This window comes from Amblyomma mixtum, chromosome 4 (genome assembly GCF_055824585.1).
Source record: "Amblyomma mixtum isolate Tamu chromosome 4, ASM5582458v1, whole genome shotgun sequence".
Lineage (NCBI taxonomy): Eukaryota > Metazoa > Arthropoda > Arachnida > Ixodida > Ixodidae > Amblyomma > Amblyomma mixtum.
Genome location: NC_143015.1, coordinates 125,985,591 through 126,012,086, shown reverse-complemented (window position 1 = coordinate 126,012,086; position 26,496 = coordinate 125,985,591). Strand labels below are relative to the sequence as shown.

General features: G+C 48.4%; 1 long non-coding RNA gene across 1 annotated transcript; it reads right to left on the bottom strand.

Annotated features, from left to right (window-relative positions):
* Positions 1-1,916: 1,916 nt before the first annotated feature.
* LOC149348164 (uncharacterized) lies at positions 1,917-4,156 on the bottom strand. Its single transcript, XR_016292231.1, has 3 exons — positions 3,732-4,156; positions 3,475-3,637; positions 1,917-2,360 (listed from the first exon to the last, which is right to left on the bottom strand). It is a non-coding gene; the product is annotated as an uncharacterized LOC149348164 (long non-coding RNA).
* Between the last annotated feature and the right edge of the window lie 22,340 nt (positions 4,157-26,496).

Here is a 26,496-nt window from a genome sequence, read left to right as displayed (position 1 = left end):
CTTCTGTGGTCCCCTTCCCGTCGCGTCGGTCTCTCTGAAAAACTTTTGTCTCCCTACCATGGTCCTTATCGTGTTGTGCGTCAGGTCACCGATGTCACGTATGAAGTTGCTCCTCATACACCTGCCTCCTCTTCATGTACACCACCCACCGACATTGTTCACGTTATGCGCCTCAAGCCCTACCACGCCGCTCCTCTATCACCGGCCTAACGCCGGGACGGCGCTCATGCCGCCGGTGGTCATGCTACGAGGAAGTGGAAGTCGAAGTGGCCTCCCGCGTGAAAGGGTCGCACGAAGAAGAAGAGGTTGTTGGTGCTTCCTGCTGGTGTTGGTGCTTCCTGATGCTCGCCGCTAGGAACTATTATCCTACCGCTTGTAAATAAATGTAAATAGTATTTCCCCGTAACAATATTGCTTCGAGAGAACAAGGACGATGCAGACGAAGAGTATGTGTGGGTCTGGCATGCGCTCGCTGGCTTGTTTCATCATGGTAGCCTGTGCCTTGATGTCCCTTGTGCCCTGTGCTTGTGTCTTGTGTGGTTTACGTGCTGTGAACTCCTTCCGCCTCGTAACATCTTGGTGAAGGCGTGGGTTTTCCCATCCTCCGCGTCCTGGCACGTTGCACCACGGAGCTTCGCAGCGGTCGCTACACCAGAACAGCTGCAATGACTCAACCCCACACCTGCTCAGTCTTGAGTGCTTGTCGCGGACGAAGCCACGGTTGCTGTTGAAGGACTCTGTACCGCTCGCGTTAGTGTTGCCGGCCATGGTCTGCTGGTAGAGTTGACTGTTTTGGACCCCTGTGCACATGACCTTATTTTTGGTTTCAATTTTCTGTGTGAATGCTCAGCTCTTATCAAGTGTTCGCAAGGCGTTTTGCACCTTGCTCTCCCACCCATCGATCCCGAACCCTCGTCTTCTGTGCCCTGATTGTATTCTCCTAGCCAAGTTTCTCTGCCATCACGAGCCGCATCTTTCGTTGCCCTGCGTCCCAACCTGTCTATCCCTGATGGTGACTACCTAGTTGCACCTATTGCTGATCTGCTGCTGAGCCGCAACATTGCACAGCCCCATATGGTCGCTAGAGTCAGTGTTAGATTTCATAAATGATTCCTTAATTTCTGTGCTGTTCGTATACCCACTGGAATAGAATGACTTCACAGTGCCTTCTGAACCTCTCCAGCGTGAGATAAATAATGAAAATGCAAGTGTGTATGATCATAAGCACATTGCTATAGTAGGATACAACTTAAAAAACAGTATTTAGTAACAATGGGCCACGGTCTGCAGCGTCCCGTATTACTGCACTGACCAAGCACAACAATAAGCGAAATCAGCTTTTTAATCTTTGACTATAATAAACACGCTAGAGGCATCAAAATTCTAGGGCGTATTTTTACTTGGGATTAGCTTCTTTTTTAGGCAACATAAAAAGTTAGCACAGCACACTACCGTTCTTTTGTCACGGACGATTTCTGTGTGGTGGCCCACAATGTGGACAGTTTCACTGCAGGCGAAAGTTTTATCCGACTGTAGTAAACGAGAAGGAAATAAGCTTGCACGCAAACAGCGTTTAAAAAAGTACCCAGACTCCTCACTACTGACTGGTATGTTGCTGATTCTGCAACCTTTTATTGTCTTATGAGAAAACAGTACTAAATATCTTACTGTTTTCAGAAATGTGCATATAACACAGAGGATCTAATTTCACATGCAAGGCCACCTGAGACAATGCTACTATGCCAGGTTGAAAAGACAGCTGCATGTCCAAACAAATCCAATTAAGCTGTAGTCCAGACTGGCCGACAGTGCACTAGTTGCATCAATGGCTGTGAGAACCAAAATTCTATGTCTCTTCTTTTTGCAGGAAAGCAAGAAATGATCGCAAAACTGTCATGTGTGCTTGCTTCCAAGTATATCACACAAGTTCGGGATTATTGAAATTTGAATTTATTGCAAAAAAAAAGGGAGTGCACAGTACTTATAAACATTGTGGTTCAAATGATGCTATGATGTCCATTATTTTTGCCTTGCATTGGCTGGCTATCTGTGGCGGCCACCTGCCAAGGGTCATCCCAATTGATAGACCAAAGGCCTCATTTTCAGACACTTTTTTTTGAAGCTGCAAAAGCAGCTGATCCTCAAAACTGTCATTTTTTCGTTTTTTGGCCTCGGGCCTTCTCACAAGGCTTTCTGGAGGTGCAGGTAATTCTATCTGCATGTCGCAGCTTTCTGCTGCTGTTTCAGGTGTTGAATGAACTGAGGGGCCATCCATCATTGCTGCGAAGATGTCTTCTGCGGTGCTGGGCTCATCAAGCACTGGCCTCTCTGTCTGTCGTGCAGTGGAACTACACGTTGTTCTGGAAGAGAAAACAGATGTCAACAAATTGCATAAAGGCAGCACTTCCTTTGATATTTTTAATTATCTTATACAGAGCCATTGAGTTCCTCAATTGGCTGTTGTCCTCAACTTCTTTGCACTGCATGTTCGAGAAGGCATTATTATCTCTTCTTGCTAGTCTGAAAATCAGCATTTAGAATCTTGCATCTTTCTCTTTCACCCGTAACTTTTGCCAACCTCCTTTCCTCGGCTACTTGCAATGCCTCTTGAGACAACCATCTTGCTTTCTTGCATTTCTTTGCCTTTGGCACTATCTCAGCAGTAACCTCCGGTAAGATACACGAACATCAGTCCACATCTCTTCAAGCGCCCTCTCACCTAGATCCAATTCTTGAAATTGGTTTCTCACTTCCACTGCATATTCTGATGGAGTTTGATCCAAATCGTACGTGAATGGCCTGCTAGCTTTCTGAGCTTGCTTCAATCGAAGCTTAAATTTGGCAACAAGAAGCTGATGATCGGTACGACAATCTGCTCCAGACTGTTTTTACAGATTTTCGCCCACTGCATTTTCAGCGCAGTCATTTAATGAACCCATGACATCTATCATGCAAGCCATGCGGATGCAAGCCTGAATGCTTTGAGGCATTCGGTGCTGTTAGTAAAGTTCTACATAAATAGCAAAAAATGGAAGACAAAGGCAAAGAGCGATGTCATTTGCGGCATCTGCTATCTACTGAAAAAGCTCCGCCCGGAGGAAATTAGTGACAGGAGAAACGACAGAGTGGCGCAATGCAGATTGTAGGGATTTTCGAGAGGGGATGGCGGAAAGAACGTAATCTCAAAACACTGCACTATGTATACAAAGCCCATTCACATACACATGCAAACCAGTTATGAAAAAGTTCCACTGCTAGCGCGCTGTTGTACACGCAAGTTCCGCGCCGCACGCCAGCGGCCACCACTTCCGTACACACAAGTAGTACACGCTGCACATACAAGCTGCATGTGTTTTGACCTGTCACTGTCAAGCAGCAGGCTTGGGGGCATCGCATAATATACCATACGACTGCTGACACAAAATAACAAGCGCGTAATATGACAAATAAAAGTGCGTTGCGTTCAATACGTACTTTCTTGGTCGGCCGCAATCCCGGTAAAATTCCATAGCTTGGGCGAATTCCCACGTTCGCTTCGCAACATATCCGCTCCCACTCCTTTTGGACAGCTCAATTGCCTTCTGTTCTCTCGTGTAACGATCTCGGAGCCGCTTCCACAACTTTAGGCATTCGTCCACTACAGTACGAAAGAAAAAGAAAAACAAGCGGCTTGCAGCAACCACAACAAAGGGTAAACACTACAGACGGCGAGTAGCGACGGCTTATTTTACCTGTAGCCAGGCCGCTTTCCCTTGCGATCCGTTTCCAGGCGTTTTCCTTCCGCTCCGTGTCCCTGTATTCGAGTTTTCGAGTATCATAGACACACGGATGTCTGCTAATTGCCTCAATGAATGCCTCAATGACGCTGTCGGAATACACGGCCATGCTGCCTACTTCCGCCATGGCTTCCCGTTGTGGACCGTGCCTCCCGCGTTGCGCGCAAAGGCTCTCGGTCAGACACGCAGTGCATTCTGGGTAGCGCAGGCGTCTGCTGTCGGCGCGAGATAGAGCAGGTTCTATTTCGACGTTGTGCAGCCGGAGCGCGTTGGTGGACGTCGGCGACGTTGGCGCGCCGGACTGTAGAGTGCCCCGTTTCTGCTAGCGTGACGTCGCTGTGCCGCGCGCTCGCGCGCGCACGCGTCACGTCGGACTATAAACGAGCCTTAAGAGTGGAACGCGACAGCGTCTTGCAACGCTGCCAGGGAGTCCATAGAACGTCATCGCTCGTTCGGTTTTTCGCGCTCGTCTGTAAATTAGTTTTTGAGGAAAGTAAATGTATCTGTCACTCATTTCTCGGTGGACACCTAAACTTTGCCGGAAGGGAAGGGAGGAGGATGAGAGCGAGGATACCACCTTATTCACTAGAGACGCCTTTGTACATTCTAAACCATCGAGCTGGCATGGCGGAGGGGAAAGCATGCTCGTGTCGCATGCCGAAGGCCGGGTTTCGATTCCCGAGCTCACCAATTTCCTACTCGGTTTTATTAAGGCGGAAGCCTTTAATGTCTCATCGTTGTAAGCAGCAGTTGTCGACAGAAAATGTCACGCTTTTAAATTGGTGGAAACGGTCGTGACGTCACAGTGCGCGAATTTCAAACCGGGCCAATTGTACTTTGGCTAGTAACCATGCAACCAATTGAAGGGATCGTATAGTGATGCTTCAAGTAAGTGGGACTGAGCTTAGTTAATTGCTTAAATATCCAATTAGCCTAATTAGCTTTACTAGTCAGGCCATATAGATAAATAAAACCGATTAAGAAATTCGTCGAGCTCAGGAATCGAACCCCGGTCTTCGGCGTGAGAGACGAGCGTGCTACCCACTCCGCCATGCCTGCTCGATGATTTGGAATGAACAAAGGCGCGTCTAGTGAATACGGTGTCTTCACTCACTCTCATCCCCCTCCATTCCCTTCCGGCGAGGTTTAGGTGTCCACCGACAAATGAGAGAAACATACATTTCCTCTCCTCAAAAACCAATTTACTGACGAGCGAGGCGTAGAACCGAATGGGCGATGGCGTTCTATGGACTCCTTGGCAGCGTTGCAAGACGCTGTCGCTTTCCACTCTTAGGGGCATCAGTGACCACACTTTAGGTCAAAAAAGTGCCCCCCTGAATTTTGTGAGACAGTTACTGCGTAATTTCCTTTCCTCGAATACAATTTTCATTTTCTTCATTACGGCTCCTCTTTATCTATCTTCTTTCACTCCCACTTCCTCCCTCCCTCTACGGTGCGGTTCAGGTGTCCACCGAGATGACAGAGAATTACTGCGCCATTTCCTTTCCTCAAAAAGCGTTGCGTTCAAAGCGCAAGGCATCGCGCTGAACGGGTGGTGTTCCGTGGACTCCCTGGCAGCGCTACAACGCGCTGTCGCGTTCCACTCCTAAAGGCGAAGCTTAAGACTCCTTAATTAGCAGTTAATTAGTTTTCAGGCATTAATCAGTAATTAACCATTAATTAGTGATTTGTCATCACTTAGTAATTAGTACTCAATTATATGTGACGCCACCGGTGCCACAGAAACAGCGAAGGTGGTGCGGAAAATGCTTCCGCCTCTACCCACTTTAGACAGTCAAAGTGCCCCCTGAATTTTTTATTTATATGACCGGACTAGAAAAGTGAATTAGGCTAATTGGGTAATTAAGCAATGAATTAAGCTCAGTCCTACTTACTTGGAGCATCACTATACGATACCTTCAATTGGTTGCATAGTTACTAGCCAAAGTACCACTGGCCCCGTTTCAAATTCGCGCACTGTGACGTCACGACCATTTCGACCAATTAAAAAGTTTGACATTTCTATCGACAACTGCTGCTTACAACGATTAATGACTGCAGCTTGAAAGCAGGTACTGCTGTAAAAAACGCACCACCACCATGCTGGGGCGCGTTGATATTTTTCCAAACACGCTTAGTAGCATTGCGTTCGTGGCTCAATGTTTCAAAAATATCAGCAGTAATATTTATCGCTCGCGTACAGGGCAGCAATAATTTTATTTCGGGGGAGCCTGCAAGGGATCGTTAAACAGGCGCTCACGTCCAGACAGTCTTCCCGCACTTACATCTGCACAAACTTTAATAATTTCAGTGCACTTTGGTGTTGTGAGCCGGCGTGTTGGCTCAGTGGTTATGGAACTTGGCTGCGCAGCTGCCCACACTGTAGTGCAGTGTCTTCTGACACCTATCACATGGTGTGGGCCTGCCCCTCCAACCCCGCTATTCCCCCCATCCCCAACCCAACCCGGGAGGACTGGGAGGCGACCCTGCTCGGCTGCCACGACTTACAGGCCCAACAAGCCTTAGTCGGGCGCGCCCGGGCGGCGGCAACCGCCACTGGGGTCCCATACTAGGGACCTCCACCTAGTGTTTGTAAGGATCGGTCCCTTACGGGCTGATCCAAACATACCTCCTGTTCATTCGTAATAAATGTTTTCACCACCACCACCACCACCCGAAAGACGAGGTTTCGATCCCCCAGATACACACTTTTCCACTACCTTTGGGAATGTCCTTCCCCAAAGGCAGTACCCCCCATCACCAATCACACTCATTCTTCCTGGGAGGCTGCTTTACGGACCGCTCAGCCCGCCGGCCAGAAATGGCTGGTGGATCGGGCTTCACGTGAAGCACAAGCCCGTGGACTCCTGGACCAGTAGGGGACCACCCTGGAAGGGTTTTATGCGAAGCATATTGCTAGAGCTACCACTCACGCCGTCGGCGTGGGACCCCTAGACGTCACACCACGTGACACCGTGACATCACACCACGTGACACCGTGACGTCACACCACGTTACGCCGTGACGTCACACCACGTGACATCGGATGAGAGAGGCGACCTCCACCTCGCGCCGTCGCCGTGGGACCCCTAGCCGTCACGCCACGTGACACCGTGACGTCGTCGTGACGATGCGATCGCACAGACGCCGGAATGTCCTCGAGCGGCATTCCCGCGCATTTCGAACGCGCGTTCACACTCGGTGTAGGTGAAACGCTCGCTCCACCGGGCAGGCAGACGCGGCTTCCGTGGCAATCCAGGCGCTCACCCAACGCGCGTCTCGGGGTTAGTCGGCGTTCCGCTGTAGCCATGCCGTTGTCTTCCCCCACGACGAAGGCTTCTAGTGGTTGTATTAAAATGACCAAGTATGCAACTAAGGAAAGCCATGTATTACCAAGCCTAGCCACCAATATGCTTCGCATCTGACTAGGCTTAACCTTAGCTAAGCCTCAGCCATAATTTTTTTGTGTGTGTGTTTAATAAAGTTGTTTCCACCCATCCATCCCGGCCGCGGCGGTCGAGTGTAGTAGTGAAAACATTTATTAAGGCGGAAGCCTTTAATGCCTCATCGTTGTAAGCAGGAGCTGTCGACAGAGAATGTCACGCTTTTCAGTTGGTCGAAACGGTCGTCACGTCACAGTGCGCGAATTTCAATCGGGGCCAATTGCACTTTGGCTACTAACCATGCAACCAATTAAAGGGGTAGTATAGTGATGCTCCAAGTAAGTTTGAGTTTAGTGAATTGCTTACTTGCCTAACTAATTAGTCTAACCTTTCTAGTCCGACCAGATAAATAAATAAAACCAAGCAAGAAATTTGCCGAGCTTGGGAATCGAACCCCGGTCTCCGGAGTGCGAGTCGAGCCCGCTTCCACTCCGCCATGCCAGCACGATGGTTTGGAATGAACAAAGGTGCGTCTAGTGAATACGGTGTCTTCGTTCACACCCATCTTCCTCCCTTCCCGTTACGGTGAGGTTTAGGTGTCCACTGAGATTTGAGAGACAGATTTCCTTTCCTCAGAAACCAATTTACCGACGAGCAAGGCGTAATTGTCCGCGTTTCAGATTGGTCCAAATTGTCGTGACGTCACCGCACGCGAATTTTGACGGGTGTCCACCGAAATATGTGAGACAGTTACTGCGCAACTTCCTTTCCTCAAATACAATTTTCGACTAGTGTCTACTCAGATATGTGAGACAGTTAATGCGTAATTTCCTTTCCTCAAATACAATTTTCATTTTCTTCATTACGGCCCCTCTTTCTTCTTTCACTCACACTTCCTCCCTTCCTGTACGGTGCGGCTCAGGTGTCCACCGATATGACAGAGAATTACAGCCCCATTTCCTTTCCTCAAAAAGCGTTGCGTTCAAAGGGCAACGCATCGCGCCGAACGGGTGGTGGCGTTCCTTGGACTCCGTGGCAGCGCTACAACACGCTGTCGCGTTCCACTTCTAAAGGCGAAGCCCATTAAGGACCAGCGTGACCATATGGTCACGCTAGTATGCATGAAGCATTTCGATTTATACAGATTCAAAAACCCGCGCCAAAATCTCCTCCTATACACCGTTTGAACGCTTAGTGTTTACTTTATTGGCCACCGGGTGTCAAGAGGTCTCCATCTTTTTTGTCGGCTGCTCCAAAAGGCGGGAAATAGTGTTCTTGTGAGAGGTGCGGCGCCATGCAACGCTCCCATGGGTAAGTGTGTTTTTTGCACTGTTCATTTAGGCAAGAGGAGGATACACTTACCTCCGTATAGCTCTTTGAATATGCGACCACCGGTGAGCGTTTTAGGGGGATTGATGTTTGTTTTATGAAGGAAAGAGCGCATGTTTTGCTGCGTTACCATATGGTCACGCTGGGCCTTAGGGCTCCGTAAAATTTTTTGTTTTTCATATCTGCATTGCTTTCACTCGCACTATGGCAAAGTTGTCCCCGCAATACTCATGTAATGCATTATTGTCTAAATAGGTTGATGTTGGAAGAAATAGCTAAGATACTCGAAGAGGAAGATGACGACGTGTCAGCAATTTACATAGAACCTCCAGAGGCTAGCATCTATTCGGATGAGGACTCGGCAGATGAGGATTCCGGCGGGCTCATTGACAATCTGAGCGGGAGGCAGCTGAGAGCCGGAGCCGAAACTGTTTTCACGGACGGACGCCGCATTGGTGGATGTGATTCCGACGACGACGATGACGACCATGGCGGGCAAGGCGACGGAGCATTGAACACCTCGTCACCTGCGGGTGATGCAGGCGTTTCTGCAAAATTACCTCTGACTTCGAAATGGAAGAAGGGGGATCTTCAAAAGAATCCTGCCATATTTCCCGACTCAAACTTTTCCTCTTACAGGGACTTTTCCGCTGTGGAATTGTTCGAACTCTTTTTCGATGAAGCCGTAGTGGAGCTGCTGGTTGAGCAAACACGAAAATACGCGCTATTTTTGAATATGCCTGCTCCGGAGGTCACCAGAGAAGAAATGAGGTGTTTTATCGGAGTCCTCGTTTTGTCCGGCTATACCCGCTTGCCAGGAAAGAAGTGCTACTGGGACAGCGGCACGGACATTCGCAACACAATGGTGCACAACGCCATGCGAACAAACCGCTTCATACAGATAATGAGGTTTCTGCACTGTGCGGACAACGCAAGCCTGACACTCAGCGACAAGTTAACAAAGTTGCGGCCTTTGATGACGCTATTGAAAGCGAGGTTTCTGAAGCATTTTCAGCCTGTGCCTCACTTGAGCTATGACGAAAGCATGATTGAGCACTACGGTCGCCATGGCTGTAAACAGTTCATACGTGGAAAGCCAATTCGCTTCGGATATAAAGTTTGGTGTCTAAATGCCAAGAATGGCTACCTTGTAAACTTTGAAGTGTATCAAGGCAAGCAGGGGAACCCAGGGACGTCTGCAAAATATGAAAAGGACTTTGGGAAAGCTGCGGCGCCACTTCTTCAAATGGTGAATGAACTCCCGGCAGAAGCTCGCCATCTTCCATTCTCTTTCTATTTCGACAATATATTCACAAGCATCCTTCTACTTAGGCATCTCAAGGAACACGGCTACGAAGTTACGGGCACAGTGAGGCAGAACCGTGTTCCGAAAGAGTGCCCTATCACTCGACCGGATGTCGTGAAGCGCCAACCTCGCGGACACGAAGAGCACGTGTTGAGCGACGATGGAATAATCGTTGTCCGCTGGATGGACAATTCTGTAGTAACCATCGCGAGCACCATACACGGGGTAGAGCCAGTGTCGTCTGCAGACAGGTACTCCCGTGCTCAGAAGAAAAGAATCAAAGTACCCCGTCCAAATGCTGTTGCTCAATACACCAGCTTTATGGGAGGTACAGACCAGATGGATGCGAATGTAGGTGCCTACAGGATCGGAATCCGTGGCAAGAAATGGTGGTGGCCGATCTTCACATGGCTTTGTGATGTGTCAATCAGCAATGCTTGGGCGCTTATTCGTAGCACAGGGTCCAACGTCACTCAGCTTGAGTTCCGTAGGCAAATCACACAAAGTTATCTGACGCGATGGGACAATAAACCGAAAGGACCTGGACGACGAAGAACCCCGAAGACTGGTGACGTCTTGACTGGTGCACGGTATGACCAAGTGGCCCACTTTGTTGTACCGGTTCCCAGTAGCAAAAGGCGAAGATGCGCTGGGGACGATTGCAACAGCACGGTGCGCACACAATGCTCAAAGTATGACATTGGCATATGTATCCCATGCTTTAAAGCTCACCACACTAAATAAGTGGCCAAATATTCACTTAGTATGTTTTTTGTCATTTCTCGCCACTTGAAATAAACATTTGTTACTCCGTGCATTTTTGTGTAGCCTAAAGGCCCAGCGTGACCATATGGTCACGGGCTATATTTCCTGAACTAATAACACAACAGCCATAGTTTTTTTGCATGGGACTTATGTCTATGGAATTGAGTTAAAATATAACATCTATTTCAAGAAACCCAAAAAAAAAGAAACCGGTCCTTAATGGGTTAAGCGTCATTAATTGGCAGTTAATTAATGCACCAACAAAATGTGCAGTGAACAATCACGTAGCAGAATGCAGCACTCAGGCTTTCGCCTTTCAGCACTTTAGCCGCTAAAGTTCCTCGTAATTTTTTTTTTCAAAAGGAAGAGATAGGGAGCAGGGGGATTGGGATAGATAGATGTGGAGCTTCAGTGGTCGGTCTTCCCTAGTCCAGGATCCCGTTGGGCTCCGCCGCTGCCTTGGCCCTCGTCACCAACATAAGCTGTGCGCTCGAGTCGGAGTCAGCCAGGAGGGCCTCCCACTGCTCTAGACTAGGGCTATTACCTTTGGTAGTAAAGGGGTTTTTTCACAGCCCCAGGTGGCGTGGTACGTTGTGGCGTAGCCTCCACACCACACGCACTCTTTCACGTATCTGTTCGGCCACATTTTGTGATACATGGCTCTGCTTGGGTAGGTCTCTGTTGTAGTCGTCTGAGCGTGGTGGCCTGCTCTCTGTCGAGGATATCCGCGGGAGCCGAGTACTTCTTGCGCGCTCCCAACAAGGCCTTCATTGCCTCCCCGTAAGATTCTGGCGTGCTGAAGGGTTCGACCGGCAAACCCGCCCTCCGGTTCGTGAACCCTCGGACAACGATGTCTGCCATGAGATTTCCCTCAACCCCAGTGTCAGGGACCCAGATGATGGTGTGTTGAATGTTTGTGTTGTTTGATCCATGTCTGTGTTGTTTTTCTTCGAAGAGGATACTCGCGCCTTTTCGGCCGATCCTTCCATCTCTGTATGCCCTTGCTGCAGCCAATCGGCAGGGACTGAGTTACTGGATAGCGGCGGTCGAATTGTGGTGGAGACGAAATTCTAGAGGCCCGTGTACTGTGCGGTGTCAGCGCACGTTAAAGAACCCCAGGTTGTCGAAATTTCTGGAGGCCTTCACTACGGGGTCCCCCTTAGCCTGAGGGCTCTGGGACGTTAAACCCCATAACCCAAACCCGACCAAACCCTTCACATGGTTCCACACACACCCGTTCCCTTGAGTACCGCACTGCTATACAACACTTCAGGCACAGCCGCATCATAAACTCTCCCCCAGCACCACATTATGGACCGCGTAGAACCCACACGTTGGCGACAACTGCCGTGCGATGTGCAATGCCATTTAATGCCCAGATCTGCGGAATTGGGCATTCTCGGCTTTTCATTCATAGATTCCTGGGAGTCCTCATACCTCTCCTGGCGCAGTGGCCATCTCAGGTGCTGTCACTGATGGGGCTTGAACGACCCATGCTGCTCCCGAGGCGCAAGCACTCGCGACCACTCATTAATTTAACTGCCACGCGCCACGGCAGGTGGCCGGTGGCAGTTTTCTCAGAATCTGGTGGGCAGGCTGTGATGAAACCACAAAGTCATGTCATCTGACCAAGGTGCCCCGCCTAAGTTGCTTATCCGGAATTTTTTCGCTCACAACAGACGACGCCGACGGCGATGCTGCATTTTAAGGCTCATACTGTCGTCCGTCCGTTAACAAAGCGCCGCCGCTTCGGCTCAGTGGGTATGGTGCTCGGCTGCTCACCCGAAAGACGCGGGTTCGATCCCGGCCGTGGCGGCTGAATTTCTTTGGAGGAGGAATTCTAGAGGCCCGTGTACTGTACGATGTCAGTGCACGTTAAAGAACCCCAGGTGATCGAAATTTCCGGAGCCCTTCACTGCGGTGTCCCTCATAGCCTGAGTTGTTTTGGGACGTTAAACCCCATAAACCAACCAACCAACCAACCAACCAACCAACCAACCAAAGCGTTTCACACGCGTTTAACTCGGGAACTAAACTAGATAAAAAAACGAACAATGGTTGCTTCAGATAGAGGAGGAAAAATGAACCTAGAAGCCAAGCTTGATGACTGTAGAGTGATGATTTGATTAATTATAGGCAAAATTGTCAAAATTGCTTTGAAATAACACGGACATCGATATAGCCACGAAAAGAATATGACGTCACTACCAACGGAAGTCGTCACGACATAATAAAAATTGTCAGAAAATCGTCGGAAAACGTCGGATTTGTGTCAATTTAGAATAAAAAGTGTGTAATTAAGCGTAATTAACACTTAAAATCCCCGAAAAACGTATAATTTGGGTATCGATATCGAGCCACGCGAACAATGTGACGTCACATCCACCAGAAGTCATCACAGCATATTGTCCTTGGCTTGCACCTCTTAGCACTTTAGTTGCCAAAGTGTCCTCGCAAAGTGTCCCGAAAACAGAACTTCTGGACGCTGGAGCTAAAATTGGAATGAGCAAACTGAAACAGGCTAAATGCAATGCGTGTTATTTATTGTATGACTGTATGATCGATTACAGATCGATGTGCCGGTAAAGCTTCCACGCTTTAATATTCAGTTCTACAGCTAGGTCTGCATAGCCTTAAATCAGACAAGAATTGGCTTCATAGGAGACGTTGAATCTTTGTGCTCCCAATAGCGTTGTCAGAGTATGTTAAAGAACCCCAGATGGTCGAAATTTTAGCAGTCCTTCACTACCCCGTTCCTTATAGCTTGAGCAGCTTTGGGTTTTTAAAGGCCCATGAACCTGTAGAGGACGAAGGTAGGACGCGGCGGGACGCGCTTACGCCGCACTGGGTCGCACAATCGAGAGGCCTCACGCATCCGCGCCGCTCGTCGGTAACTTGAGATGCCTGGCACCCATCTCTACCCCCTGCCCCACCAGAGAGAACTGGGAGGGGGCCCCGCTCGGCTGTCAAGACCTCAAGGCCCGAAAGGCCTTCGGTCAACGGACACGGGCGGCGTTGCTTGCCAATGAGACCCCGGAATAGGGGCTTGAAAGGGCCAATAGGGCCCTACCCCAGTCACCTCTCTGTAACTATTGATTGGTAGTGAGTGAGCGAGTGAACAACTTTATTGAGCTCTAGATTTGCTTTTCTTCTGCGGCTGTCAGGTGGCTTCGTCCATCTTCTTGTACAAAGGTCGGCTGCCCTTAGTTCAGGGCTTCGCTGGAAGCTGCTGCCAGATGTGCTCGCCGAATCAGACCTTCTTGGTCGACTCGGCGATCGCTGGAGAGCACTCCCTCCCATTGCTCCGCACTCGGGTTTGTTATAACTGGTACCACGCTTATCCTCTGGCATGCCCACGTTATGTGGTACAGCGTGGGTGGCTTTTGGCACCAAGGGCATTTGTCAGTGTATTGTGTGGGATACATTTTTTTGAGTACGTGTAGGTTCGGGTACGAGCCCGTTTGTAGCTGCCTCCACGCGACAGTCTTCTCTGCTAAGGGAGTTGTGTGGTGATGGATACCGCTTTCTGCAGCCCTTGTAATAATTTAGTATCGCCGAATAATCTTGGTAAATATTTTTCACCCCCCCCCCCCCCCCTGCCCCTACCTCTTCCCGAGAGGCATGGAAGACTTCTCTCCTGAACTGCTCCTCGCTGGAGTCCGAACGGACTCTGGTGAAACGGGAGCGAGACGGGGCCTCGTCATGCGGTATCCCTACCTAATGCCAACTACGTAGCGGGGCCACCCTGCAGGAACTCTCCGCAACGAATAAAAGACCCCAGGTGGTTATTTTGCTGAAGTTGTCTGCTACGGCACTTCTTCTGTCTTTCCTTTTGTAGCGTGAGATACGTTTCTCAAAGACTCACCGTTTCGCGTGCTCTCTTGCACGACTATACTGCGCTTGCGCGAGGAGCAAGTGACGTCACTACGCACAGCTGGTGTGCTTCGCCACGCGCGCTCCCCTTCCTTTCCTCAAAATGGTCGGAATGTAAAACATTGACAACGCCAACGCCGATGACCACAACGAACGCCGACGGCCGATGGCTTCAGCGCCGCGTTTCTGGCACAACCTTGTCAATGCCTGCAGCCCAAATCTCTCTCTCTCCTCAACCCACGTACCTATAAGCACGATTCAGGCGTCGACTGACCCAGGGAGCCATTATGCGCACTTCCTTTCCTTAAAACGATAGGAGTGTAAAACGTTGTCAACGTCAACGCCAATGAACACAACCAACGCCGACGGCATATTCACCGCCGCGTTTCTGACCCAACCTTGTCAATTGGTGCAGCCAAAATCTCTCTCTCTCGTCAACCCAAGCACGATTCAGGCGTCCACTGACCCAGGTAGCCATTATGCGCGCGGCCTTTCCTTAAAATGATTGCAGCGTAAAACGTTGTCAACGCCAACGCCAATGAACACAACGAACGCCGACGGCCTGTGTCCTCAGCGCCACGTTTCTGGCACAACGTTGTAAATGCCAACGCATGGAGCGCACACCTGTCACTGCCCCCACTTAGCTTAAGGCATGGTTGAGGTGTCCACTGTTCCAAGAGGGCAGTTATGCGCCTTCCCTCTGGTTCAGGTGTCGACCGAGATGTGGACACCTCACCCTTACCTCAGGCTACGTAAAACCTGGCATAGTAGAGCTAAGCCACTGACAATATTTATTACTTTCTTCCTAACCTGCCTCACGCCGTGGTTGAGGTGTCCACCGAGAAGTGAAGAGCTTTTATAAATTATATTGTAGCTTGAGCTACATTGGCCACAGTCTCGCTGTTTGGCGTGCTCTCTTGCTCGGCCATACTGCGCATGTGCTAGGAACAAATGAAACACTATTCAGGCGTCTAGTGACCCAGGGAGCCATTTTGTGCCCTTCCTTTCTTTGAAATGATCGGAGTGTAGGAAGGGAAGGAAGGGAAAACTTTATTTACACTAATGGTTTTTCCTGCGGTTTGGGGGCATCTTCAGAGACGTCTTGGTTCTACCCCCAGGAGCCTTCTCTGTCGAAGTCGTCCGCCTCTAATCAGTGGTCGGTTGCCCTCAGTCCAGGGCTCCGCTGGCCACTGCCGCCCGTTGAGCTCGCTGTACCAGACCTTCTTGGTCTTCGCAGCGGTCGCTGGACAGCAGAGTCTCCCACTGCTCCGCACTCGGGTTTTGTATTTTGGGGACCACGTCTATGTTTTGGCAGGCCCATGTGATGTGGTATAGTGTAGGTTTTTCGTCGCACCAGGGACATTTGTTCGTGTATATCGTAGGGTGCATTTTGTTTAGTATATGTAGGTTTGGGAAAGAGCCTGTTTGTAATTGTCTCCAAGTGACAGCTTCCTCTCTGCTGAGAGATTTGTGCGGTGGGGGATATCAGCGCCAACGCCAACGTTGTCAGCGCCAACGCCAATGAACACAACGACCGGCGACGGCCTGTGGCTTCACCAACGAGGAGAACAAGAGAAACCATAAGAAAAAAAAATTCAGGGGGCACTTTGGCTTTCTCAAGTGCTGCAAGGCGAAAGCGTTTCCTGGCGCACTGTTTGCTTTTATTTCCTTTTTTTTGCTCCTTTTCTTATTTTTTTTTATTTTCTTATCTTATTTTTAGTTCGTTTTTATTTCTGTTTAGTTTCATATTGTTACTTTTTATTTTTTCTTTTCTTGACTTTATTCCTTTTATTATATTTATGAAAACCATGCATTCACTAGATGCGCCTTTATTCATGCTCGAACCTTGAGCCTTCGTGGCGGAGCGGTAGCGTCTCCGCTTCAAATGCCAAAGGCCCTGGTGGTTCGATTCCCACCCTCGGCGCAGTTTCTTTTAAGCAGTGACCCCGAAAGGCGGACAAATCTGCCGACACGGCTGCCGACGCGTCTGCTAACGACAGTATGAGGAATTAAAGGCTTTCACCTTAATAAATAAATGCTTCAAATTGATACTGCACATTGCCTCGTCTTTGATTTAGTCATAGTTGCACATACGCCGGCGCGGTGGCTCAGTGGTTATGGTGCTCGGCTGCTGGCGGCCACCGCCACAGGGGTCCCATACTAGGGACCTCCACCTAGTGTTTGTTAGGATCGGTCCCTTACGGGCTGATCCAAACATACCTCCTGTTCATTCTTAATAAATGTTTTCACCACCACCACCCGAAAGACGCGGGTTCGATCCTGGCCGTGGCGGTTGAATTTCTTTGGAGGAGAAATTTTAGAGGCCCATGTACTGTGCGATGTCAGTGCACGTTAAAGAACCCCAGGTGGTCTAAATTTCCGGAGATATCCACTACGGCATCCCTCACAGTTTGTCGCTATGGGTCGTTAAACCCCATAAACCAACCATAAACCAACCATACTTGCAGATACCGGGATTTGAAAGTTTAACAGGGGGGAAACGAACCTAATTACAACAAGCTTAACCAAGATATACCTATACATCATGCTACGTTTATCCTGGCCTAGGAGAGCTAAGCCACTGCCAGTTTTTTCCTACGTGGCTGCAGTATGCCTAGGTGTGTCCGGAACCATGGTGCCGACACACCAAATGTCAGTCCAATGAACACATGAAGCCTGGTTCATATGCCGTTGTGCGAATATTCATTGACTGTGAAACTTTGCATAATGCTCCATTGCAGGCTGCTGCCTAAACCAAATTACTAGGGCGGTTTTATGCATTGCACAAAATTTTGCGGACATTTTTGACATAAAGGCACACGATACAAGTTCTGCTAAGTGTGTTTTATAGAGTGTCAAGCTGCAGCAGCATGGCTGAGTGTTGGCTTATGCAGAAATACCTGCTTTCATGCTCGGTGTTCAGGCGAGGCATGTGGTTGGCATTCTTGTGACGCGGCTCACGTTAACAACGCGCTTGTGTTTAGTGTGCGAAGTGTTGTGATTTTACGCTTCAAGCACTGCAGCTGTGGTGAACTCCTCTTCATCCACCCTCCTCACTCTACTGCCTCCAGGCACGCCCCCAGAGGCTGCAGAGGAAGCCGCCATTGCACTTGCTAGCACTCGCACGGAAGCCCGGTATATTTTAAGTGACTCTGAAACTGCGATTCTAAATTTTTCTCGAGGCCGAGTTAATGTCCCTGCTTTTGACGTACTAGACTCGCCCGATGCACCCCCGCCCCGCCAAGTGGAGCTGATATGGTGCCTGCGCACTCCGGGAATCCCGGAAACGAGGCCGCCAACCGTTTAGCCCGAGGTTTTTTAAACCGGGCTCAGGTGGCCTCGGATCGGGGATTCACGAAGGAGCGCATGCACTCATTCAGTGAGCTGACCCAGGCATACAAAGCCTCACGCCAGCAGTACCCCCGCCCCACCCATCCCTAGATAACAAACACGCAACACTCCGGCGCAGACTACAGACACGCACTCTCCCGTCACCCCTTAACCTGACCCACTATCATCCCTACTTCCCCACTCCGGCATGCGCCCTATGCCCAGAATTCTTCGCCTCTTCCCTCCACATCATTTCCCTCTGTCTGGCGGACCCTCCCCCGCGGGGCCTAGAGAACCTCAAGACCTGGGAGGACTGGGAGACCCTGCTGCGCTCGGAGGACCCGCCCGGGCTGCCAGAGTTATGGACCTTAGGAACATAAACATTTTAGTGCAGTGGGTTCGTGCGGGGACCGTGGGGCGTGCCCCGAAGGCTATCGCGGCCGCCGATCACGGCTTCTTGGGGGGGAGGGGGACGAGGAAGAGGATGATTAGTGGCCTTTCTGAGCTTAGCCCCTAATTTCATTTTCTTTGTGCTTTAGTGCTCTACGCGTGTGAATCTGTGTTGTGTATCCATTGTGCGGCAATCTGAGGGTCCTGGCCCACCGCAAGAAGCGCAATGGGCGGCATCCTGAGCGCACTGCGCCGTACCCGCCCAGACTCGCCCCGTCACCGGCTGCAACCCATGCTGCACTTGTGGAAACTGTGGAAACTGAAAACACAGCGTCCACAGCAGCAGTGGCAGCAGCAGGAGCCACTGTAGCCGCGGCCACGGAGCACGAACATGCAAAGAAGAGTCCGAGAGAAGATCACGCAAGCGACGAGCCTTTGGACGAAAATGCAGAGGACATGAACAAGACCACATTTACTGTCGGGTCTTACAAAAAAAAAACAAAAAAAAACACTCGCTGTTGGAGTTTCTGTCGTCTTCAGGCGTACAAAGGAAGGAGGAGACTCATGGAAAGCCAACCACGACGTCATGGCAACGGTGGTCGTGATGTCGGCCCAAGAAAAGATGCTTAGACATCGTCTCAACAAGGACGGAAGCTTGATGGTTTGGGTATCGACACTGCCCGCCACGAACCATGTGCTCGCAGTGAGAGAACTGGCTGGAGATGCTGTAGAGGCCCGCGTCCCATACTCGCACGCACTACATGGCAAGCTATGGAAAAATTGAGGCGGTACCTATCATTTACTCAAACGAAAACCTGCATGAGTACCACCGTGAGCAAAAAGACTCACCGCTTACATCTTTGGAGACGGTGGAAACATCAAAGAGATACATAGCCGCACTGTAATATTAGAATTCGCAAGATTCCTCCCAGTCTAAACGGGTTACACTGTGGTTTCGCAGTTACCCTGTAATTGAATATTCTGGACCAGCAACGCAATGTCTCAAACGCCAGAGACGCAGACACATCTCAACATATTGCGTTGGCCCCCTTTTCTGCAAAGTATGCGCTGGCGCTCACTCACACAAGGAATGTACGTCGCGAATGCAACCAAACCTCACAAACTGCGATGGCCCCACCCCGTATCACACTGAGGGTGTCGCAGATCAGCGGATGAGCAGATCCGTTGCCGGGGATAGTTTCCTAGCCCACTAAAGAAAAGCGAGAAGATGAATGACACGTGTGACAGATTAAATAAAGCTAGACGAGGCATCCGCAAATCGATAATGGGGTTGCATAAATCATTCGTCAGAAACGGATCATTCAACTTCTCTTGAAAACCTTTATAGTGTGCAGCGATGAAGCGACTTGTTAGCAAGTTTTCTTGGATTGTTTAGCAGCACCAAGCCCAACGTCAGCTAATTATGTGAGTTTGTGGGAGCCGAGAGAAGGGTAGGGCTGTATTTCTTCGTTAGTCTCGGTCTATTGAGTCGGGAGTTGGTTTCGTCCTTGAAGCACCCTCTCTCCTCATTTACTTGCAACAGTTTTTTCTCAAGTGAAGAAAGTACTCGGCAGCCCAGATTTACTGGTGCACAAGAATCTCTAATGGGGCGGTTTGTGATGCGGAAGTTTATATGCAGCGAAGGTGCGCATGCGCGATGACATTGATCCCGAAAACTTGGACAAGGATGCGGGCATATGCTATCCGCAAACACAAATGACTGCCGTTTCAGTATTTAAACTAACCTAAACGTTTATTGCTGCGAGGCAGCGCGCAGGGACGGCGGAGAAGAAAAGACACACAGCAAGGCGCTTCGACTCTGCGCGCTGCCTCGTCGAAATGAATCTATACCAACTAGCCCAAGTAGCCGTTCTAACCTAAATGTAATTGCGTCGTAGATAAACCGTTCATTTTCTAAGAGGCCTAGTAGAAAACGAAATCATTGAAAGGATTTTACCTCTCTTAAAGATAGATCGCTCACGACCTCCTATTAAAAAACTGAAAAAAAATTGGACTAGTACGCAGCAGCTTTAAGGATGACTCAAGGGCCAATCCCTCCATTTCTTTTTCTGGTGGCGACTGCTTATGTTGTGTTAGTGTCCGTTAAAGAACCTCAGGTGGTAAAAATTAGTCCTCAGTTCTCCCCTAGGGAGTCCCTGTTTGCATGGATGCATTAGTGGACGCTTAACTGCACACACCTTAGCCGCATTGATAATATCAACATATACTCGCCATCCCAACAGCGCTACTGCATGGAACAGGCATGTCGACATATCTCCAATTATTCTTGTTCTGTGCTAGCTGTGGCCACCTTATACTTATAAACTTCTTACTCTATTGCAGCCACCTGACTTCCTGCCTCCCTTGCTACGCTCACCAGCTTTTCGAATCCAGTCTGTTACAAGCAGATACGCCCCGGATTAGAACAAAAAAACAGGGCGGACTAACGCTTGCTTCTGGACTAAACGTGTTCTTTTCTTTTTTTTTATTGGGGTTTAACGTCCCGAAGCAACTCAGGCTATGAGGGACGCCGTAGTGAAGGGCTCCGGAAATTTCGACCACCTGGGGTTCTTTAACGTGCACTGACATCGCACAGTACACGGACCTCTAGAATTTCACCTTCATAGAAATTCAGCAGCCGCGGCCGGGATCGAACCCGCGTCTTTCGGGTCAGCAGCCGAGCGCCGTAACCACTGAGCCACCACGGCGGGGAAAAAACGTGTTCTGGTGGTGTTTAATAAATTTTGTGAGAAAAATGGCTCACAGGTGAAACGGCCGCTTTTCAATGTCTATCCCAGCTTCCTCCTTGAAACCCACTATAAAGTGAAATAGGCAGAACTATCGTTCAAACTCACGCCCTAAAAGTCGAAAATATTGGGAGCGTTTAAGAAAGAGAGAATAAGCAATTAAACAATCTTCCTGAGATAATCAGAAGCTCCAAACGGTTATACATCGGCGCACTGTCTTTCAGACAGGAGATTTTTTATGTTGTAGATACAACCACCTTATATTAGGTCTTTACTATTTTCTTATTCCATCTAGCTATCTTCCTTTTCCTGAGGTCTTTTGCACTAATGTGGGTTATGTGAACACTTTGAAAGGGAATGCTCTTTTAACCCGAGAGTGCTTCTTCCTGTACCATTTTGTCCGCTCAGCTGAAATGCGATGCTGTTCATTTTTACTCCAGATATGGGCTTTCGGAGAAAAAACGGCAAGTGTGCTTTAAAATATATGACTACGTAGGACACAAGTAAAAGATAGGCGTTTCATGGGTTTCACACTTTTCAGTCTCTTCGTAACACACCGCGTTTGTAGTGTAAAAAACGGGTGATCTTTAGTTTCCGTTATTACGCATCCCAATGTTGCCAAGTTTTTGGCAGGTTTCATTGTAATACGCATTCGGCTGTGATTACCTAGACGGCCGTCTGTCTGTATGGGAAAATTATCCACTCCTAAAAATCATCAAATGAGCTGACAGCATCGTAAAATAAACAAAGGCAGGAGTAAGTAAATACATGTCTTACTGTGACGGCGAACGCAACGACGACGGCGATGTCATTTACGCTGCAGTAAGTGGGACTTTGAGCTGGCGCGATGGCGAGAGAAATCACTGCTTGTAGTTTGTAAAGGGAGCGAAATAAGAAGACGACACTGAAGCGCTGATTGCGCGAAATTGGAACAAAACAACGATCATGCTCGTTTATTTCGCCTTCAGGAAAGTGAGGCCCTTTCTTGCGCCAGCGGGCTCCGGAATTCTATGTCCACTCTGCCGTTTTTTTTTTTACGCCGGCTCACCATAGCTTGCTTGGTGCCACTGGAAACATTTCAACACTCTGCGACTCTCTTGTCAGGAGGTAATAACAATCAGAGCTATCTACACCACTGTGCTGAGTACGCCACTCGGTGTGGAAGACGAGAAACGAACACCTAACCGCACGACTAGATATCGAGGAGCACCTCTGCCCCTGAAACGAAATACTTGTCCTCAGCTCTCAAAGTCATTTGTAAGTAAAAAAAAAAACATGGCGAAATGTTTCGGAGCGACATTCCAAATATTGATTCAAAATGAAGGGTTTTCTTTCCTTTCTCAAATTCGGGAACAAGTACATGCTGCGGAGCAGTACATGTTCAATTTTGTACAGCGTCTTGTGATCAGAATTGAGTATTTTTATTTGACGGCATCATGGTCCCGTGAAAGGAGAGTCGTTCAGATGAGTGGAGGCGAAAACGCGAGGAGCATGAGTGGTGAAGCGCTATCGACAACAACCCAGAATTTGGTTTAAATTTTTATATAATAGCTGTGCTTTCTAAATTTTCCAACAGCGCTTCAGAACCTGGACATCGAACGACAGGGGCACTCACATGGTGTTTTCTGTCGTCGTTCTCGTGCCCTGTAGGAAAAGTATGAAGAAATGCCACCTCATGCAACCTGCCGGTCTTCTTCGGCTTTGTTTTGCTGGAAGGCGATATAGAGGTGTGTTAATCTATGCATCACACTGCAATGCCTTTGGGCTTTTAGTCGGTGCTCTGTGGCTGAATGCTTGTGCTCTGTTGTTGTTGTGACTGAGAGAAGGATGAAAGGGAAATTGCACGGGCCTGCCTACTGGCTCCAGCTAAGTCACCACCGCTGCCACGTGCAGATATAGGAGAGTTAAAAGATCAGAGGAAAAAGAAAGAGGAAACAAAAGACACGCGTCGCAGCAACAACTGCGTCCGCCGGAGCGGACGCTGCTGAAAAAACAGATAAGCGGCCGAAGCCGCGCTCGCCGAAGCAAGGAGAGATACAGCAGAAGCCACAGTTTTATAGCTGGTGCTTACTTTAGGTTTTGCTCTCATTTGTGTGTGCGAAACATATTCGGGCTCCACCGACGACCAGAAGGAAAGATGTCTAAAAGCCGACGAGGCTGCCAACGCATATTTTGAAAAAAAAAAAAAAACAAACTGTGATGGCGTTCCAATTAAACACTTAACCACGTAGCTCAGAACTAAGAAACTCCAAATAAAGAAGCAAAAAGAATATGACTCTTGATCCGCATAAAGCTACCGCGTTTGAAAGCAAGCATATATGACGAGATATAGACAAGACCAGAGTTTATGAATCTTAACAAGGTTTTCCGACCAGTGTGTCTCTTCAACATCTTCCTTTCTATGCGTCGTCCAGCTGCAGTATGAAGCAAACAAATAATGCGGAAATAAAAGAATATAGAAATCCCAGTGTAAAAACAGCAATAAAATGTCTTCGCATGATGCGTTGTACACAGTACTCTTTCTGGAAGACATTGTGTACCGCGTCTGCGTTTCCCTTTAGAGACTTCGTGAACTTTTGCGGACAAGCTTGCGAGCTCGACCTCAAAACACGTTTCCACAAGCATGTGAGCTGCTGCCATGCTTGAAATGTTTCAGGTTCTTTATATCGGTAGATGACCGGCTGCAAGTTGTTCTTCCATGCACTTAACTTCAGTGCCTGCGTATTGTTGACTTTCGCACCGGAGCTCAAGCGAGGGCAGCTGGGCCTAATAAGGTAGTAAAACTGTTCCTAGCTGTCACTGCGGTGACTCCTACTGCTTCTTTGTTTCCCTGCGCGTCTTTCCTTTCCTGAATCTCGCACTAGACACCAGAGAGAAACTTCAGTGAGTGCTCTGTTCTCAACGAAGTCGGGGTTCTAACAGTAAAAGGAATGTAAAAGAAAAGAAACCACAAAAGGAAAGAAATATTTTTGATTCCTTCATGGTTTTTAAGAGCACCTCAATTCGGTGCCAAAGAAGATAGCGCTGATTAACGTGACTCTCTTTTCTTCTCTTGGTGACTAGGATGCACAAATAAGCGCCTGCTGCGCGAGGCTCTGGAGACATCCGAATTGTATTCTAAAGCAAAGATAATCTTACATTCAAAGGCAGGTTCCCGGTTAGGTGACATCGGTGTCGGCGTAACCAGGTCACCCTGGCTGGTCTTGATATTGTGACGTTCCATGTGACAATACAGTGATTTGATGCTCAGTCTACCATACCAGAGAAGAAGACAAGCAAGAAGTAGAAGCAATGCTACACTCAACTCCTCAAGGAGGTGTTGCTGAATCTCCCGTTTTCTTTCAAGCGATTGTACCTTTCGCGCAACACACCTTTACGCTGCAGTGGTAATGGTCATGTCAGTTATTGTTTTTAATCTTTTCTACTGAATACTGCTCACTATATATACGCTGCTCTTCGTTCATAGGATCCATTCACTGCTAGTGATTAGGCTCCTAATGAACGGGAATGCTGCCGCCTTATTAGACTAATGAAGGGCTGAATTTTGCCGGTAATTAAGAGGACTAACTGCAGTTCTGCCGCATATTTTCGAAGAACTTACAGCCGTGAGGGCCCAAACTTGACTTCAGTCGAAGCATTATGCATTACTGAGGCGATATTTTGTTAAATTTTGTTCTCGAGGCAGAATAGATTTTATTTTGCCAAGAAAAAAACAGCTCTTTTAATGTATTTCTAATATAGCAAAGCCGCTCTAAGATTGAAACAGTAGTTAAGTCGGAGCAAATTTCCTGCGATTGTTTGCACAGAGAAATGATGCCAGTGCTAGCATACTGAGACACATCCTGTGTCCGTTTGTTTTATGGTTGCGCACTTATCGTTATGCATTTGCAGACTTGGGCTGGCTTGTGGTCAGGTGGTCGGTCTGCTTATCACCTAATATCTGGAGTGTAAATTGGGGAGCCAGTTTTTTCAAATGCTGGTAATGTGATAATTTTGATGCTCGTAAATTTTAACGTTGAAAGTGCGGTCATTGAAATTAATGCTAATAATTTCGTGAGAAAAGCACACTAATTTGCGGGGCAAATTAATTCGCTTGCTTTATTCCCGCCGGCACCACAAAAAGCGTTCACACTGACTCCCACCCTGCATGTCGAGACCTCCTGAAAAGGAGAAGGACCGTACGACTTCACGTAAGCTCCCTAAACAGCGGCATAGGAGCTAAAAGCAGTGAGAAAGAGCATTTCCCTGCACAAAACACTTTGCGGCATGCACTAAAACTTTTCCCATCAGCCGTGATTATGATTTGTTTGGTGAACGTACTGCAGAATATTCGCATGGCTGCTTCTCAAAATGTTACAACTAAAGCCTAATTCTGAAGCATACCTTTATGCTTCAATGATTTTCGGACAACTATTTCGTCATTTGTACGATCGGTGGCTGTCTGCACCCTCTATGGTGAAATTTTTTTCTCTTAGGTTAAGAACAAAGTGTACGTATACATCATCTATGGCCTGTATAGTATGGCGCTGCAAGAAAATAACTATGCAGTGAACAATAGCGTCTTGATCCTTATCAGCTTGCGCCTTGTGATTCATTGCACGTAAGAGGTTATAACTTCGCCTCACGCACGACCATGATTTAGATTAATCTTTCTTGTTAGGAAAGCAAGATGGTGGAGTGAGGCCAAAATGATCACCCCTGCCATCTGCTTACGTTCCTGGTTTGTTCAGTTCGTAGAGCGAGTACCTAGGACAGTTAGTGGTCCCGGGTTCGAACCCCTGTCCAGGGAGAATTTTTTTTTTGCTATGCGAAGTAACTGTGAAAGTGTGTATGTTTCCTTTGTAGCGGATTGGCAGCACTTGGGTGGACGATGATAAGTAATCACTCGTTAAGAACATGCCAAGCGCAGTAGATGGCTTTAAGAAGAGCAAGCAGAGTCTAAAACTCATTGCTGAGAGCTTTTACCTTCGCGGAAAGCGTTTTACAGTGGGTTTCACCTTTAGATGTGGGAGTACATCAAAAGCCAATTTGTCATGAAGGAACTGCGTTTGATTCCACCTAAATAAATACCAATGAAACCATCCCACAGTCACTTAGACGCAGTTTCCCGACAGCAAGGGCACCAAGCATGACGTCTTCTTTGAAATGCTTTTGAAACTCGTGCTTTGCAGATTGCGCATACAATACTTTGTCATGCTGTGCGTGTCTGCAGGGGCAGGTTTCAGCTCTTCGTCTCCGTAAAGCCCGTGCCCGCGGGTGACAAACTGGAGAGGACGTGCTGAAAGCTCGTGTTCCCTTGAGTGCCCTCAGCCTTTCAGTCCGATGCAACCGCTCAGAAAAGCGGGGCGTTGGCAATGCTTTCGCGCTGGAAAATCATAATGCACACGACTCTTTCTTACCATGAATTTGGAAACTGTCGCTTCAAAAACCACTTCCGAATGGCTCTATTTATTTTCTTGTTTTGAAGAGGCACACTTGTATTTCATATACTTCCTGCCAGTATATCCGAAAAAAAAAGTACCGCATTTTTGGAACGGCCGACACTGCTGGGAAGCTGCTTCACTTGTATGTTTTCCCGAACGGTACTTTTTTTTTGT